General features: G+C 34.2%; 1 pseudogene; it reads left to right on the top strand.

Annotated features, from left to right (window-relative positions):
* The first annotated feature begins 463 nt into the window (after nt 1-463).
* Nucleotides 464-2,496, top strand: LOC133298831 (RHOMBOID-like protein 1; annotated as a pseudogene).
* The last annotated feature ends 13,553 nt before the right edge of the window (nt 2,497-16,049 follow it).

Here is a 16,049-nt window from a genome sequence, read left to right as displayed (position 1 = left end):
AAAACATCAAATATTTTAAAATTAGGCCTAACCCCAATTTTTTAAACTTGATTAAATTATAAACTTATACTATATTATAATCGTATCAAACAATTAAAAATATCATAAATATAAATTTATACTATCATATACCTCGTAAGAGCAATAAATAATGGGTTATATTAATCTCATGTTAAAGAAGATAAGTTATGTTATATTATAGAGACAAATTTGTGGACTCCACCATCATAAAAAAAAGTGGCACTATTATTTATCCAAAGATGTATAGGAGAGAAAGTTATCACACTTAACATCATTAATATTTTACATAAATAATTTGTAGCGTAACCCAATGAACTCACTGAAGCAAACATAGTTGTACTAACCAAACGTTATCGTCAAAGTTGGTAAACAATCATACCCCCGCCAAATCAATTATCAGTGACGCGGCGATGAGAATGAGAAATTAAGAAACAAGCAATCCTTGATAGATACTTTCTGTTGGATTCTGCTAATTTGAAAGCTGGAGTCTCTAAATTTTCAGTCCCACTCTGTTTGTGTTATTGGGCTTTAGTTTCAAGTCGAATCAGAAGCTGCATATTCACCGATCACGTTCACTCATGCCACTGCCACATTGATATTTGTGGGAATCATTATTATGTGATAGAAAGTTTCAATCTTTGATAAAATTTCGTCAAGTGGTGGGTGATTGGGATGGACCCATCATCACCGTTATCTTCTGCTGGTGTTGATGTTGAAGTTCGTACGCGGCGTGGGGACAACGCACCCGCTCCTCCGTCGAAGGGGCCATTTCCGGCAAACCACGACGGTGAGTCGGTGGAGCGCTACTCCAGGCCCTTTAAGCGGTGGTTCCCGTGGCTGGTGCCGACCTTTGTGGTGGCCAACATAACCTTGTTCGTTATCACCATGTATGAAAATGATTGTCCTAAGCAATCAGTTCCCGCTTCTTGCATTGCTCCTTTTCTTGGCAGATTCTCATTTCAGACCCTCAAAGAGAACTCTCTCATTGGTCCTTCTTTATCCACGTGAGTTCTGTTCTGCTTTGTCATCCCTTTCTTGCAATTTATGTCTTCTTTTGAAAACAAAAAGACATAAAAATTGTTAGGCTTTATGAAGTGTGACCATTGTGGATATCAGTGAGTAGTTTATTTTTTGATATTTGCTGATATGTTTTATGTTCTTCTAACATCTGTTTGTTATTCAGGATAGTTAAGATGGGTGCTATGCAAGTGGACAAAGTGGTTCATAGATACCAAGCTTGGCGCCTATTCTCTTGCATGTAGTTGCATGGTGGGGTTATCCGTATCCATGTGCTTGCCAACATGTTGAGTCTTGTTTTCATTGGAATTCGTGTTGAAGAAGAGTTTGGATTTGGTATGGTTCTGGTAATTAGCCTTGTGTTTGTTCTATGTGTGAATTGTGCATATGGAATTTGTTTTATTAGTAGTTTTGTACTTAAACAGCAATGTTCAAATATTTCAACCTGCAAAAAATGTAGCAGCGGGTCCTATTTTCCAGAGACTGGTAAACTGCTTGAATACCAAATTACCAATTCTGAAGTATTGATATATGAAAGACTAGTGAGGCTTTCAGGGTCGTATTAGGGTTTTAAACAAGAATTACATGGATAAGAACATGTGAACCTAGAGCAAGTGCTGGAAACAAATTTTCTTTGTACATTTAATCTTGACATGACTTGAGCAAAAGTGTGACACTGTTAATATTTTCTTTTATGGGGCTTCACATTGTATTTATACATGCTAATAAATAAGGTTCCAATTCATCATTGCACTTTTTAATGAAGAACAAATTTCCATTATGGGGTTTTTGTTACATAAATATCTCTGGAAGAAACTAAACAAAGTTGTAGAACTGGAGTCACGGATAAAAACAGTTTTACCTTTCCAGTTTCAGATTAAATTTCTACCTTGCCGGTTCTTTTGCAGTTCGAATTGGATTGCTGTATATGATACCTGGTTTTGGAGGGAGTTTACTGTCTGCTCTATTCATACAATCAAGTATCTCCATTGGTGCCTCCGGTGCACTATTTGGCTTACTAGGAGGCATGCTATCAGAGCTCTTAACAAATTGGACGATATATGCTAATAAGGTGAATAAACGAACGAATATGTTCAATTCAATGATGCTTCCTATAAATAATCCACTTTTTCTTTATGCCACAGCTGTTTGATAGTTTCTTTTCCCTTTTCATTTTTTGTTGTTGCTGGGCAGTTTGCTGCGATGTTGACTCTTATTATCATCATTATAATCAATTTAGCTGTTGGTATCCTTCCACATGTTGACAACTTTGCTCATATTGGAGGATTTATCTCAGGTTTTCTTCTTGGATTTGTCTTTCTGATTCGCCCTCAGTATAAATGGGCTAGCCAAAGAAAGTATCATGCTGGAATTGCTGCCCCTTCTGGGAGCTCTAAGCACAAACCTTATCAGTATGTACTCTGGGTCTTCTCTTTCATTCTACTTAGTGCTGGGTGAGTTCTCTTTCTTTGTCTCTTATTTTGTATTCTTCTTTCTATCTTTCTATTTTTCATTTTATTTTGTTCCATACATCCAGCCTTCTACAGACCCCACAATGGTGTGAGCATGGTGCACTGGGCTGCCCTTATTAAATTTCTATTTTGTTATGGGAATTGATTCCAGTGATATCTGTGAAAGGCTACTTACTCATGACTAGGACTTTGATACTTATATTTCTGCTTTTCTAAACACACTTCATGGTTTAAGATTAAACAAATTTGTTGGGAAATGCTTGTTTTTCTAGTTTCTATTTGGTATAGGAACATGAACTTTTCATGTGGTTTCTTTATCAGATATGAATAGGATTGGGGTGCCCCTTAAGCTGATTTGCCTCTCTTATTTTTTTTATTTTTCCCTAGTTTTTCATTATTTTGATATGGTCTCTAATCCTCCCCTATCTCTTCATCAAGTCTCCTTTTCTAAAAGAAAAAATGGGAGATAGCTCACTCTTCTTTGTCTTAAGGAGCTAGGCATAGGCATCGCTGGCTTCTTGTTTTACAAAAGAAGAAATCCCGGGGTTGGGGCTGGTGTTTGGAGCTATGTCCCATAACTTTAGTGGGATCTCAAGCGACTGCTGAGCCAGAGCTCAAGTGGAAAGATGAAAGGACTCTATTAAGTTTCCACTGTTAGGAGATAACTTTATTTTTTAGTTGTTTGCTTATTTTTTCATTACTGGATATTTCTTTTGTTTCTCTGTACAGAAAAATGTAATCCATGCTATCCATCACTAATCATCTTATATGATTTCAAATATACAACTTTTGTGAACTTCTCCTATGTTAGGTGCATTGCATCATTATACTTGAGTCCCCTAATTGGAAAGTTGGCTAATGGAGTAGTTGGGCTGGTTTGGCTCCTTCAAGGGGTTAACTTGAATGATCACTGCTCTTGGTGTCATCATTTAAATTGTCTCCCTACTTCAAAATGGAGCTGCAAGCCACCGGAACTTTAATTGTGAAGTGAGTGATGCTGCTACTCCTTTCTTGTGTAGGTTTTTTTTTCATCCTTGAAGTAAGTTGTAATGATAGATTCAATGAATTATGTGACTGGGTGCAAAGAAAATTGATCCAAGATATACGTGTTCTGTCCTCCCCATCAGTTTTGATAATCTGTACTTAAGAACATAAGGTGACAAGTATATTATCCCCATGAAAATTAAGGTATAGGTAAAAAGGGGGAGGGGAGGGGAGGGGGGGGGGAAGACTTGCAATCCTTGTATCTATGCATGTATTACTCATACGTTCAGGTCATGTGGTGGTCCAAATATATGGTTTAGTTGCCAAATCTATTTTCCGTTGATGATTTAATGCCTGTAAAAGTTCAACCATCAAAGTAGACTATTATACAATTTTATTCTTTTAAGTTGGTTTTGATACTAACATTTTCTGATGCAATGCTGCAGTCAACCCAAATAGGAAACTGAACCGTTTGTGTGGTATGAGAGCCACATATGTAACCCCGAGGGGTGTGATAATCAATATAGGGGTGCCTCGAACAACAATAGTATACACTAAGACTAATCAAGGGGTCCTAGTGTGCACCAATGGGGGGTGGTGTCAAGGTGGCTACAATAGTTCTCCAAGTCAACAGGGTAACGACTCATACAATAATGATATCGTGTCCCCTCATAATGCAGACTGAGGGGGTATTTATAGGTCTCGCCAGGGAGAGGGAGAGGAGGAAATCAATTGTTAGGGGGAAGAGCCTAATGTAGTCTGGCCTTGCATGGGAAAGGCACTTTGCAGCTGCTGTAATGCATACAGCAGCTTTTGTGCAGGGAGAAAATGAGGGGGGAATCCCTAAGGGTGTATTTTTTGTGCCTGGGGAGGCAAAAGGGATGGGGGAGCCTCCCAACTCAAGACATTTTGGTGTCTTACGTTGGGATATCTGGCAGCAACGCAGGTGACAGCGGTGCTGACATGACAAATGTGACAGGGCTGAGGTGGCCTGGTTCCTTGATAGTGGTTCGTACTTAATGGGCTAGCTAATTGGGTTGGTCACAACAGAAACCAACTTAACATGACATGCCTGAGCAATGGGAAAAGTGGCATTTTTCCTGTGTCATTATTCTCGTGCATTGTCAATAATGGTTGTTCTAATGGTTATTGTGTCTATGATAGGAATATAGTTAAGTAAGTATATGTAGGTATATGTAAGTTGGGTAGTAGGGGATTATGGGAGCATGACAAGTTTGTCGGTCAGAATATTCTAGAAGAATGAGTTTGTTAGAGGAAAGAAGGAGGGCAGTGCTGAGGTGGCAAGGCTGTTAGAAGGAATAAAAGGTGTAGAGTGGTGTGAGCAGAGGCATGGAAATAGATTGGAACTTGGGACTTGGGCTGGGAAACCAGATTAAGAGAGAATCAGAGCACTCTTTAATTGCTCTGGAAACCATTTAGCTTTTCTTGTATTTTTCCTTAATTTCATTACTGTCTCAAACTGTTTGTACCTTCTTTCTTGAATAATATACAGAAAATCCAGTTATCTGGGCCAAAAGAGTGTGTGTTTGCTTTACTTTTCTTTTTATATCTGAACCAGTCTTATCAGTCTACCATTAGTGTATTGTCACTGTTATCACCATCTCCTAGTTATGAATTACTATGCGCTATTATCTTTCTGTAACAAGTGAAGATAAGAGTGGAATTTGTATAAATGCTGTCAAAAGTACAAATGCACTACTATAAGTTGAAAGCTAATGTCCTCAAACAGAAAACACTATCCATGTGTCAAAGTCGAGGCATATTAAATTGATAATAATATTTTTTTGGACAGATTTTAAAGTTGTGGGGTTAATGTGTTGAATCATTTGTAGCATCCTCGTACAAAGAGCTAGGAAGAGATGTGCAATATTGAAGGAAATTTGAGATGGCGTGGAAGAAAAGTTTGGGCATGGTTGGTTGGACATAATGCTTCTCCCATATCATTTGGAATACATCACCCAAACTTTTTGGATACGTAGAAAATGAGTTAAGAGTTGTCAAGAGGTGATGTGCATAAATACGTGTGTAACATTATTCTACATATAAAGGGAAAAAGGAACAATTATAATTACTAAATCTCTTGTCACGGACAGGTTGCACAGTTCCAACAGGTTGATGCCCTGACAGATGAAATGATATAATTATGTTTCACCAGATTGCTGAAACAAAAACAATATTGATCAGTAGTTCAGCGCTCTTGCCAATCAATATAATCTCCATAATGATGAAGATCATATTGGAGTGTCTTTTTTTAAGTAAAATCTGATGTACCACCTAAATTTTATATCAATAGTTGGGTGAAGTCATCAGTCCTGTGAAGAAACAGGAGCATTAATGCTTGTAGGGTGAATGGTTAAATGAATGTTCCCTGCCCCAATCTCCTCAAAGGTCAGATTTTGTTGCCCCACTTCGATGTTTTGCCAAAGGAAGTAATTTAGTTGTTGCAGTTGTTTATTTGATATATTAAAGAGTTGTTATCATCATCTGAATTATTAACATGCTCATTGGAATGAAGGATGGTATTTCATATGCTTGAGTATAGGAATACTAGAGTCTACAAGGAAGGACTTTTCTCGCTCTATAATCTCAGGTCTCACCCCAAAAGCTAAATAAAGAATTGGAAAAGACAGTGTGAGATGGTGCTGCTATGCAATAGCAATAGAAAAAAGAAAGCTTTTTTGAGATGTATGATGGATGCTTGCTTCAGAAAAGTCTGCTTTTTTATCAAGCAAAGTTTTGTCTGTTAATTTGTAGGCATGAACAATTCCCGGCCCATTGATATAGGATTCAAGGTATTAAACTATCAATACAGTAAATTGGTCCAACCTTGAAAATAGGGTAGGGCTTATGAATTATGATGACTGCATGCATGTCCCCTTCAGTACATCTATTACACAGCATCATCATAGTCTCCCGTAGTATTTCAATCTTTGATGCTCTTCTTTTTTCTTTTTCTTTTTGGTAACATACTCTTTGCCTCTTTGATGCTCTTAATTTCTCAATAAACCTTCGTTTTTTAAGGCATAGACATGAGCATCACCGGCTGCCACTTATCCCCTAAGGCAAATAAATGGGACTGACTTTCTATTTGGTATTATTCATAATTATAAATGTTGAATTGATCTACAAAAAAAATTTAGATGAAGTTGCTTTTAAATTAGGTAAGTAATAATTTATTTATTCTTAACTTCATATGAAATCACAACAATTCAATATTGCCTCAGGCGAGTTCACGTTGGCTAATATAATTTTGGTGATAGGCACTTTCGGTAACCATATATAGGAGTAATGCTAGATAAATAAAATCTTATCTGTTATGTTTAGCTTTATTTTTTTTATATTTATATAAAGCGATAAGAAATATTTCACTCAAATATGCATGTAATAAAATTGTTATCCATGTTAATTTTTGAACGTTTGTACATTTAGTACTTTTCTTAGTAGAGGGGTCTATAATTCCATACTAATGATAGTGTGAAAGCGCATTATTATCCTAGTTTGACGAGTAATGAATGAGTTTGTTCATATGGCTGACAAGATTATATCTTCTTTAGACAAACAACAATGCTATTCGTACACTTTATTTTATTTTATTTTTTATTTTTACTGCACATCTCCTTTTTATAGGAGTGGATCCTCTCATATTGAAAAAGACATGATATGGTCATGTAAGCAATTATAACCATATAAAGGTAAACCAATGTTGAGAAAAAAGGAAAGAGAAAAAATATATTAAAATAAGTAATTACTAAATTATAACTATTAATTTACTTTTGTATGGTAATGATTGTCCCACGTGATAATCTCATATCTTTTTTAAGGGTTTTATGTTTGTACATAACATAACTTTTCTACACATACAATTTTATATGGTCTCATCCCTTGATTTTTCTCTCTCCTCTCTTCTCAATTGTGTGTGTAGGAATGTTATGTTACATCATGTAACATAACAAACATAAAACTCTTTTTTTAAACATAAGAGGATTCATTTTTCCTTTATATATATATATATATAGGATCAGTATCATTTTACACCGGTATAAGATTAACAAGTCTTACACCATATCTTAACCGTTGATTTTCGTGCATCCAACGGTTATAATTTAGGAAGTTATATGAATTAATTAATATTAATTAATCATTAATTGCACTACAAATACCAATCGATGATTTCCGTCCATCAACGGTTGAGATGTGGTGTAAGACTTGTTAGTCTTACACTAGTGTAAAAAGAACATGCCTTATATATATATATATATATATATATATATATATATATATATATATTAATTACACCATAAATGACAACCGTTGATTTCCGTTCATCAACGGCTATATAAGAAAAAGTGTGTATCATTTATATATATATATATATATATATATATATAAGAAAAAGACACAAAATTGTGTCATTTTAAGTGATAGAAAGAGATAAATTAAGAGAGAGAGAGAGAATGAGTGGGAAAATTTTTAAATGTGTGAATCTCACCTCTTTGTGAAAGTGAAAGAAGATAAAGTGTGTCATTTAAAATGACACATCTTTTCCCCTATATATAGGCAGGATATTCTTACACCGGTGTAAGAGTTAGAAGTCTTACACTCAATCTTGACCATTGATCCACTTGTATCCAATGGTTCACATCTTTAAAAAATTTGAACCCTTAGGGATCGTTTGGTTGAGGAGAAATTTTTTGAATACTGGAGAAATGTAATTACTAGGGAAATGGTTGAAAAATGAGTTTGGTAGGAAAATGTAAAAAAAATTGTTTGGTTGACCGAAATATTACCAGGGAAATTTATTTAAATTTGCAAAATCTATGTTCGGGAGAAACCTCGCACCTGTTTTTTTCACTTCTCCAGTTATCTCAAAATACCACATCTCAAGTGGTATTCTGTAACAGTGAATTTCATCCAAAAATCAACACAAAAGTCATTTCCCCATCTATCCTATTTGCCTAGTATTTTTTTCAAAAACCTGAACCAAACGTGGTATTTTCCAATATCCACTTACACTTTCCCATCAATCCCAAAATAAATCTTGTACCAAACACTACCATATAAGTGGAATCAACGGACAAGATTAAGAGTGTAACTTACACTGATGTAAAATGAACCTGACCCATATATATATATATATGACATGAAAATAGAAAGTCGCGGGTAGTTTAACATTATTGTTAAGCAAAACTGGTTTGAGCCATCCTATCAAGTGCTTCTCTTACGAGGCATTTGGTAGAGAAAAATAATTATTTGAGAATCATAATTTCTGAAAATATTATGAGAAAATAAATTTTTTTAGTAATGTTATCAAGAAGCTGCTTAGGAGGTAAAAAATAATACGAAAAATATTGGATAAGTTTCTTAATTCTTGTCAGTTTTTTCACCTACTTTTTTTTTATTTTCCCATCATTGATGGTGTTCTTGGATAAAGTTTTCATTCATAATTTACTCACAAAATGAATACTTAGATAAATCACACTCCCTGATAAATTTTTTGAAATATGATATCAAATATGATCTTTTTGAAAACTCACCTTCACTCTCCTAAATATCTAGAGAGAGAGAGAAAAAAAAAAAAAAAACCCTATCAAACACCCCTTTAATTCCTTTCCTTTCATTTCCAAGTGGAGGAAGTTATTCCTAAAGAAGAGTCCCTCGGAGGAACCCAAGGGCAGAACAAGTCAATAATGTAGCGTTCCATTTCATTTTCCACTGGGGCCCTTCCCTTATCTTATATTCTTATCACAATTTTTAACTAATCTTATCTTTTTTGAACGCTGACCAATTATGGAAAGTTCGCTCAACTAGAAACTCAAAAATTGGTTGAATATGAATCGATACCAATCCATTCCGTTTCTTGTTTGATGAGGTGATATCACACGCAGGCCTCAAATTTGGACCAATTAAGACACATTCATACCCTTAGTTTCATTTTATAAATAGTAGATCACATGGAAGGAATATCATAGAAAAGGATGGGAATAAATGGACTCACGAACTTAATTTTTTTGTGGGGGCATTCCATCTTGTCCACATGGCCAGTGGGTGTGTGTCTATCTTTCGTCTTACCAGTCACCAGACTCACCACATGCAACACTTAGACTATTCTCCCTCTCTATCTATGATGAAGATAGCATGTGAAATGATGCTATCCCGAGCCACTTTCTCAACATTGCATGGCAAATATCGTTACAATTATGTGACCTCCTTGTTTAATTTCGTTAATTTAATAAATCTTTTTTTTTTATTTTTATTTTTTATGCAATGCTAGCACTGGCACTGAATTTGGAACCTATGATCTCTTGTAAACTATCTACACCTTTCATCACCAAGAAATCTTTACCTTCGTTGTTAATGACTGATAACAACATTTGATGAATTCAAAAGTCCAACTTTCCAACTCCATTTGTAGAATGCATTTGGTCTTCCATGACTAAATAAATCAAAAGCATGTTTCATGCCCTATTGCCCCCAACAATCAAGCACAAATAGGTGGGACTAATTGTGCCATTACTCCCATTCTCACATCTTTATTCCGTACTACCGTAGGAATATATTATATATGGTTGCTGTTGGAAGAGTCAACAAACCTGAAAAATACTCCATTTACAATGAAGTGGAAAAATTAATGTCAGCAAATGAAAGGGATTAAGAACCATATAATTCCTACCTAATAAACCGTCTTATTAACTATTAACTAAGAACTTGGACCTCAGGCAGTTAGTGACCGAGGGTTCATTAGTCCCTTTTCCACATGAATATTTATTGTGTTATCTAACTCTTGCTTTATTCAAACTACTCAATAATGCAGTTCTACCCAGCAGTCAAATTTAATTTAACTATATGTTCATATTAATGTCATAGTAGATTACAAGTCAAGGTTGGTATGTTCAGTAGGATCTTAATCGTTTACAGCATCCATTCAACCACTCTTGTATTCTCATATTGGATAATTTATTATATAAATGAGTCAAGCGCTTTTTGATTTTTGATTTTGTAATTTTTGCTTCGATTTCCCAATTCCCATTTTATATTCAAACGCGCTCTAGTTTTGAAGTGTGTGTTTCCATTTCTAGACTCAAGATGAACTATTCTTATATTAAAACTCGGAATAATTACTATAAAGAATCAATTCAATCCAAAGGTTAAAACCTTGAAGTGAACGGTTTTCAATAATTTTATATTATATTTCTCTAATGGGGTGAGTTATATTTATAAACTTTTTTGTTTACAAACTCTTACAAACTACATTATATTCTCTCGGTAAAACACTAGTCACACTATATTCTCCCGAGAGAACATAGTGTAATTTGTAAAAAAAATTTAAAAAAATTTATAAACGAATCATTTCCCTTCTCTAATATACTCTCTCATGCAAGAGTTCTTTAACTATTTTTAAGCTAAAGTAAAAAAAAAAAAGAAAAAAAAGAGAGAGAGATAAAAGCTAGCACTTAATTTCACTGAAAAATGGAAGATAGTAAGAATCAAACTCATAACCTTGTGATCACATTAGTTCTTATATCATAATAAGAACTCAATTCAATTCAACAACTTAAAGTTATAGTAAAGGGACTTCAATGACTTTATATTATATCTTTTTGAAAATTATAAAGTTAAATAAGGTTAACGAGTTAATCAATTAAAAAAAAAACTAAAGTAAAAACAAACATTAGTAATGGATCTGAAAGCAAATTTATACAAAATGCTTTCGCTTTATAAGATCCAACAGGAAACAATCCAAAAGCTTAATTAAAAACTCACGACAAGCAATTCCCGTGGCATGTGAGTAATAACTATATTAAGTAATATATGTTTGGGATTATTTAAAAAGATAATATAAAAAATGAATGACGAGAAAATTGTGAGTTCGTGAGGTCAACGATCGATGTAATAATTTATTTTATTCATATGTACGATTAAAGCAGTACTGTATGTGATTAAATTTCACCTTTGAGAAGGAAAACATACTTTGGAACAACACCAAACTCTACTATAATGTATTAACAAATGATAATCAATTACTCTAGGCGTAGCGTCTCATGTTAGTTGAAAAAACTGTCATTTTTTCTTATAAATATTTTTTATTCGAGGCCAGATATTATTATTATCATTTTGATTGATGTAAGGCTAATATACCCTTTTTTTTCATAAGAAAGACCCAGTGGAGAGGACAATGTCACACCATCCAGTCTTCATAATGGTTCGTAGCTCAATTGACCAAGAAATCTTCCAATTTACCAGCTAATAGTATTTGTTAATATAATTTGGTAAGGAAAAAATAGATAATCTAAGCTAAAGAAGATAGAAAACAGTTTAATTCCCCTCCCACAAAAAGGAATTTTTAGATACACTTATTATGACGTAATGTTCTTAAATTAAACTACTTGATCTGTAATATACTAGTTTTTTATTTTCAGAAAAAAAAAAAAAAAGAGATCCCCTATACACGAATAAATCTTTGTTATTAATGTTGCATCAAAGATTCAGTATATTCCATTAATGGAAATATTACATGTCAGTCAAAATTCTTTTTTTTTTTCTGATAAATTCTCTCTCTCTCTCTCTTCTGATGTGTAATGCTCCCATTGATAAAATACTGAATCTAGTTACAATAGTAGTACCAAAAATTTATTCCAGACATATCAGAAAATGGGAAAATGACATGTGTAAGGATTGAGCCCCCACGATCTTAATGGTTAAATATCAAAGGAGTTACCATATGAGTACGCTCACTGCAGCAATTAATAAATTAGTTAGCCAATTGAGTAATATCATATGTGGAAACCTGACTTTCCGTTAAAGATAAGAAACCAAGTTCAAATACCATATTCCTTCACTAGTTGGTAAATGCTAACTCTAAAGAAAAGAAATAAATAAATAAAAAACAAAAATACACATCCGTAGGTCACAAAGCCAGATTTTAACCTGAATTGTGATATACTCAAATCTCACTTACAATGATGGTTCACTCAAGTTTCACTAATATGGGGGTTCTTTCAAACTTTTTTAGAGATGTCTCCTTCAAATTTCTCTCTAAAGGAATCAAACTATCAAAAGTTCTATATTAAACTTCTGAATTTGGATCCTAAAAAAAAATGACATGATCATATTAAGAAATCATAATCATATAAAAGTTGATCAATGATAATAGAAGAAGAGAAAAAAAATATTCAAATAGGTAATTACATAATCATAACTGTTATATGATTATAATTTTCCCACATAACCATATCATATTTTTTTTACATGAAAAGATTCATTCTCCTAATCTTCTTCATATTAAAGTTGGGATAATAATAATTTACATGTGTAATATTATACGTGCAAAACGTTTATATGAAACAAATACGTAATTATATTTTTATTTTTAATTTAAAATGAAATATAATTTACGTTCCTAAATTTTAGATTTGTATCAGTTGATTACTTCAATATTTTTTTTTGTTACTAATCCCTGTATGATAAAGTATGAGCTTTTTGATCCTTTTGCATTTCATCAATTAAAAAATAACAATTTTGTCCCTCACCCAAAATATTCCACTTATCTACCCTTGTTTAATCAATTAAACCACGGACTTAGATTAAACAGTGAAAATAGCGGCAGAAGCCTTTTCTAAAAATCCCATTTGTGGGTGGGGGTTATAAACCACACCCTAATCGATTACAAAAACACAAAACCTTCTCCCTTGTGATTTTTTCCCAAAATCGCATGGTGGGTTCAAAAGAAAACATCAAAGCGTAATCACTCACACATATTGATATGTATTATTCGATTTCTACAAAAAAAAAATCATTTTTTTATTCATGAACCCTGATTTGATTTATAATGGTTTGGCTCGATTGGCTCTCTTTTTTGCATTGAATATTCGGTTTGATGCATGTTTAGTTTAGGTTTGATGAATGTACATCGTTTTGGGGTTTAGGTTTCATAGGTTTTGCGATTTTTTTCCTTCAATTTTCACTTCTATTTTTTGATTTATTTATTTTTTGATTATATTTGTTTATTTTTTGTTGATAAATTAGCATGTGTTATTGTAGGTTTCATTCTCTTATCATGGCTGTCAGCAGACGATCTGGTAAGAACCTCGATGGTGAAAGACAGACGAAGCAGCGCCAGGATTGTCCTTCTTCTGCAGGGCCACAAGAGGCTGAGATTCAGTTCCTTGACCTCCCGTTTGGGTATTTGTTTGAAGATGATCCCTCGAAGCATATGCTGCATTTATGCGGGATTTTGTGAGTTGACCAATTTGTCATCCGAAATCACTTGATACAGAGTTATTTAAGAGGGGGAATTTGACATAGTGGCGGTGTTGGATGGGGCACATCTGAGGGTGTTGACTGAGATGGTGTGTCTCTATTCAAAGGTTATGGTAAGGGCCTTCTACCATAACCTCAGCTATATACAGGGTGAACTAAGGTCTTGCGTTATAACCAAATGGAGGCTGCCAACCTGCATGATCTCTGACCGCCCTTATGATGCAGGGGTGACGATCAGATATTATATAAATACCTTGCATGTGTGTCATATGAAAACGTATAAGGCTAAGAAACCACGACCAATCTTCCAACTTCTCACCTAGCGAAACAACAACGAAGGCAATGGGCAGAATGTATCCATCTCCATCATGTGACGTCACAATCAAGAGTTCCTTTATATTTCCCATATAGATTAGTGTTACCAATTTGGATTATGGGCTTACAATATTTGAAGGCCTCAATGCACTGGTGAAATGTCCAAAAAAAATCCTATGAAAGACTATCTTTTCGGTATAAACTCGACATTCATCAAAACATTGATATGTATCAAGCTTGAACACATAACCCACATTACATTGTGTCACGTATGTCAGCCAATTGGGCAAGAATGCATATAATTTGTCCCAGTCACCAAATAACTTCACAATGCCCTTCATTTTTGCCTTCCAAGCATTCCTGTAAGTTATATTGTATCCATACAGACATTGTATCAACACTGGTTTTAAACCTGGATCTTCCCTTAACATACATATAAAAAACAAAGCAAGTTCTCAATTTTTTCAATAAATATTTTTTTGATAAATAAATAACATAAACAAATCATATGTAACTGCACGTACTACAAATCATACTTATAATGGCTGCACATATAACCTCTGAATCCATTTGTCTATGATCCCGGGTAAGACATTGGTTTAGGCAGGTGTGAACTTTACCCCACTTACTGACCACCCAAGTATTTTCATTCTTCGACAACATTGCCCTCATATACTAAGGACAACTGTCAGTATGGTTTCGACACTTCATCACAAATCTATGCTCATCGCTTTTTGCTACTACGTCTGTACGATGAGCCTTTATACAATGTACTCTCATGACATACTGTGTTTCGAATTTGGAATGAAACTCTTGATACACATATAATGGATCCCCTAATTATCAACCATAGTGAAAGTTATCGTGACCATACAACATCTCCATCTCGTCATTAGGGTGCGTCCAATTAATGTGAAAATAATGTGGGCTTTCATTCCAAAAAGACTCAATCTCAGGCCATACGTCTAAATCATTACATTTTTGCAAGTACCAATAACAACACAAATATGAAATGTTAAATAAAAACTTTAATTACTAACTTATCACTGCTAACTGAGTCAACATGAAGTGATGGCATAACCGGGGAACTCAGGTTTACTGGGTTCGTGTCAGCGTTAAAATCACCCTCCACGTCAATATTTGAGGTGTCACCTGGTGGAATAATACTCTCATGTTCTCCCTCCTCATCACTCTCCATATCCTCCTCTCCTTCCCTCAATGTTATATGACTTAACCCTTGTGCAGGTGCAAATAAACCGACGACTCTGTCTTCTTGACCAAATATTATGGACTTCTTATATGCGTGGATGCAGATGAAGATTGACCACAATCAACTTCAACATATATCTCAATAAAATTTTGAAATGTACAGTCAGCAATTACATCTATGACACATTCAACATCTTCATCATCAGATATCGTTACTAATGTAGTATATAGCATCTTTACCAATTATACTCTCTACCTTGTCTATCATCCGATGAATGCATTAGTTGTCTTGTAGCCCCAATTTTTGGTGAATTCTCCCATTGAACTCGTTGTATGTAGTGCCCCGTTTGATTTTTATCATTTTTGTTTTTCCTTCAAATTGAACAACATTGGAACCTTCAAAATGCCTCCCATCGTGGTAGATCACTATAACATACAAGCTTGAACTTGAACTCATCTTTCTTTTACACGAAATTGGGATTAGGGTTTGAATTTTCCCAATAAAAAAAGAATATGTAAGTGCAATGACAATGATTTCACAAGATTAATACTTTAAAGATGGTAGGATGAAATAACCTCTTGATGAGTTGGATTAGAGATGAGAAACGAGAGAGATTTTGGTGTAAAAAATGAGTATAAGTGAAATAAGACAGAGACATGTAGATATAAGGTTTTTGCCGTTATTTGATCGATTAAGCCACAATGCTTAATCCATTAAATAAGGGGTTCCACATTCTCTACATATTTTTACTG

The sequence above is a fragment of the Gastrolobium bilobum genome, unplaced genomic scaffold, assembly GCF_033153095.1.
Source record: "Gastrolobium bilobum isolate Gb01-03AN ecotype WA unplaced genomic scaffold, APGP_CSIRO_Gbil_v1 utg29653, whole genome shotgun sequence".
In the NCBI taxonomy this organism is placed as follows: domain Eukaryota; kingdom Viridiplantae; phylum Streptophyta; class Magnoliopsida; order Fabales; family Fabaceae; genus Gastrolobium; species Gastrolobium bilobum.
The sequence above is the reverse complement of the archived record's forward strand: the minus strand, read 5'-3'. Positions and strand labels throughout refer to the sequence as shown.